The following is a 3,968-nucleotide window of genomic DNA, read 5'->3' on the forward strand; positions in this document are numbered from 1 at the left end:
GGCTATGGCCTTTACTTAACTGGTTTTATCATTTGGTACTGATAACATTTAGAAACCCCAGGTGCCTTTCAGATGTAATGTGTTAAAAAATGTAGCTCCCTTGGTCAGTGGTTATACCATATGTCAGTTTTAATGAGTTTATTCTAGGGCAGGAATAAGTTCTCTTCTGTTAAACATTTCCTCTTAACTCAGTTCGCAGACATTTTAGGAACTTTTCCAACACCCAAGCTGAAAATACTGGCTTCCTCTCTGATTAAAACCATCCCAGCAGTTAGCAAACAGTGACCAGAAGGTCTTAAATGTAGCCCCTGTGGACCCTTGATAAAACATCTTGAAACAGTATGGTAAATAGATTCAGAGAAGGCATGAGGTTTGGCTAAAGAACTATTAAATCTTGCTTTCTGTTTCCAGGGCTACAGTCATGTGATCCAGGAGAATTTAGATAATGTCTTCTGCTATAAAATGGAGGAAAAGAGTATCCCATCATATAATGGGATTGCAAATGTCATTGGAAGGAAGAACTGTAGCTACCACATTATTATTGACTCACATATCCAGTGAAATCTGTGAAAGCCTAAAAGAACAATCCATAGGCCCACAGGAAGAGGAAATCATTGTTGTGGTTTAAAGCTCCGTTTAGGTCCTCCTACAAAATTAATAGCCACAGATATGGACATGGGCTTTTTATTATACCCCCAAACCCTCGGTCATTGGAAAGTCTGTTAATGTATACTGAGTTTTTAATAGTAGTAGTAGTAGTAGTAGTAGTAGTAGTAGTAGTAGTAGTAGTAAAAGAAACTAGTTGCTGAAGGTGGTCCCACATTTAACATTAAACACTTTGGGATACAAGTGTTTTTAGGCAGGGTGTGTTTGTGTATGTGTTATATTTAGTGATGATTTTTAAGTATCTGATTGCCAAAGGAATATACGTTTATTATAGTCTATTGTGAGACTACAGACCACACTAAAGACCATGAAATGACTTAACAGCCTAACCTTCAGAGATAATGGAAAGAAGGATGGAACTAGGTGAAGAGTTGCGTTTCCTTGAATAATTATCTGGAAATGAAACACATGGTTTTTAAGACTTTGATAAACATTACCAAATTGTTCTCCAGAAACATTATATCAGTTTATATTACATCTAAGAAAGTATGAAAATAAATCACTCCTTTTCTTGCCTAAGTGGATATTATCTGTTTGTTTTTAATCTTGGGGGACTAACTTGTTTTTGTAAATTTTTATGAGGGACACTTAACTTGAACCAGGCATGGCGAAAAGACCAGGGAAAGAGAAAACTGGCATAAGGGTCCCAGCAGGTGCCACTAGATTTCCTACTCCATAATCCTAGGTTAAAATCCCTTTAAGTTCAAGAAATGTGGGGCAAAATTCAAATAGGCTTTATCCTGAATTAGGCCTTGTAGAAATTGTCCTTACTTGAGCAATGAGCACTTTAACTTCAGTCTGTTTAGGAACAGTCCAGGCAAGCCAAAAGTTGCTTTTAGAATAGAGTGAGAAAGAAGCTTCAGCCTTCAGTAGTTTCATGTTGATAGAAGCACAAGATTTGGCCTTAATCTCAGGCCTGGATTTTCTTGGAAGCTCTGGTTTCTATTGGCTTATCAGCAAAGGCTTAAATTTTACCATTATAGCCTCCCCTTTCCTTTACTTAACCTCTCTTCCTCTAGTGTTATTTTTTTTATCCCCTTTATTTATTTCACTCACCTGTCCACCCACGTCCCCTCTGGCAACACCAGTTTGTTCTCTGTCTTCAAGAGTATGTCTGTCTTTTTTCCTTGTTCATTGGTTTCTTAAATTCCACATATGAGTAAAATCATATGGTATTTGTTTCTCTCTGTCTGACTTATTTCACTCAGCATTATAATCACTAGATCCGTCCATGTTCCTGCAAATGTCAAAATTTCATTCTCTTTTATGGTTGAATAATATTCCTGTTTGTGTGTGTGTGTGTGTGTGTGTACTACGTCTTCTTTATGGATGGACACTTGGGTTTCTTCCATGTCTTGGCTGTTGTAAATAATGTTGCAGTAAACAAAGGGGTGCATATAACTTTTTGAATTAATATTTTCTTTTTCTTTGGGTTAATATCCAGTAGTAGAATTATTAGGTCATACAATAATTCTGTTTTTAATTTTTTGAGGAATCTCCATACTGTTTTCCCATAGTGGCTGCACCAATTGACATTCTCACCAAAAGTACACAAGGTTTCCCTTTTCTCCACATTCTTGGCAACATCTGTTATATCTTGTCTTTTTTATTTTATCCATTCTGACAGTGTGAAGTGATATTGTGGTTTTTTTTTTAAGATTTTATTTATTTATTCATGAGAGATACACAGAGAGGGGCAGAGACACAGGCAGGAGAAGCAGGCTCCTCGTAGGGAGCCCGATATGGGACTCGATCCCGAGACCAGGATCACACCCTGAGCCAAAGGCAGATGCTCAACCACTGAGCCACCCAGGTGTCCCACATTGTGGTTTTAATTTATATTTCCTGATGATCAATGATTCTGAACATCTTCTCATTTATCTTTTGGCCATTTGTATGTCTTTTTTGGAAAAATATCTGTTCAGTTCTCTGCCCATTTTAATCAGATTATTGGGGTTTTTTGTGTGTTTGGTTTTGTTTTTTGTTTTTGTCTTTTTAAGCAATGATTCAAAAAGAACTATGGCACTTAAAAATTTCATTTAACTTAGTCTCTCCCAAGTGTAAGAAGGCAGTGAAAGCAAAAGATGACACTGAGTTATCTGAAATCTTAAATAGCTGACATGGTATCAAGCTACTAGTTACTGAAATTCTTTTTTTAGACCTTAGTGAAAATTTGGAAAACAGAATATAAATAGAAATTTGAGGAAATTAAATGTTAAGCAGATGTTAGAAAATAATGTTTTCTGAAGTACACAATAAATAATCTAGACCAGTAAAGGGAAAATGATATAGAAGGAAGCCTTCTAGAGGCAGCTCAAAAATGAATGGATATTTTCCTAAAAGAACAGAATACTGGAAGGGATGGGTCTTAGTAGGACAATAGCTGCCTTATAATTTTAGGTATCACAAGTTTCCAGCCAAATTTTTCAGTATTTTAGATGGTGATTTAGTTAACAAAAGGGAAAACTCAAATAGAACATAAGTAGTTTGCACTTACCTCTAGCTGCAAGGTATACAGTTTTTTACCTCAAAATTTGAGAAATAGCAATTTTTATCTGAGTGTAGTCAGTTCTCAATTCTCCCTTATTTGGGGATGGCCATGGTTGTTATAGCATCATGACTAAATGTAACACTGAATTAACCTTTGTTATACAGGAACCTGTCTAGGCCTGCTTGCTGTCATGTCAGATAAATGGTGTCAACTGGCATATCTTATAAGGTTAGTACATTTAGGGATGCCTGGCTGGCTCAGCAGTTGGGTGTCTGCCTTTGGCTCAGGGCATGATCCTGAAGTTCCAGGATTGAGTCCCATGTTGGGCTCCCCCTGCATGGAGCCTGCTTTTCCCTCTGCCTATGTCTCTGCCTCTCTTTTTGTGTCTCTCATGAATAAATAATTAAAATCTTTTTTTAAAGATTTATTTATTTATTTATGATAGACACAGAGAGAGAGAGAGAGGCAGAGACACAGGAAGAGGGAGAAGCAGGCTCTATGCCGGGAGCCCAACGCGGGACTTAATCCCGGGACTCCAGGATCGCGCCCTGGGCCAAAGGCAGGCACTAAACCTCTGAGCCACCCAGGGATCCCCAATTAAAATCTTTAAAAAAAAAAAAGTTCAGTACATTTATTGACAGAATAAAATACTAAACCTATATGTGAGCACATACCAAAATATGAGTATTTATATCATTTACTCACTAAGGACTGTAATTAGTCTTTTTATTTCTCTTTTACACACCTACTCTTGGCTAGTTTTCTTTTCTTTTTTTTTTTTTTTAAGTAGACTCCATGCCCAATGTGAGGT

This window comes from Nyctereutes procyonoides, unplaced genomic scaffold, assembly GCF_905146905.1.
Source record: "Nyctereutes procyonoides isolate TBG_1078 unplaced genomic scaffold, NYPRO_anot_genome, whole genome shotgun sequence".
NCBI lineage: Eukaryota > Metazoa > Chordata > Mammalia > Carnivora > Canidae > Nyctereutes > Nyctereutes procyonoides.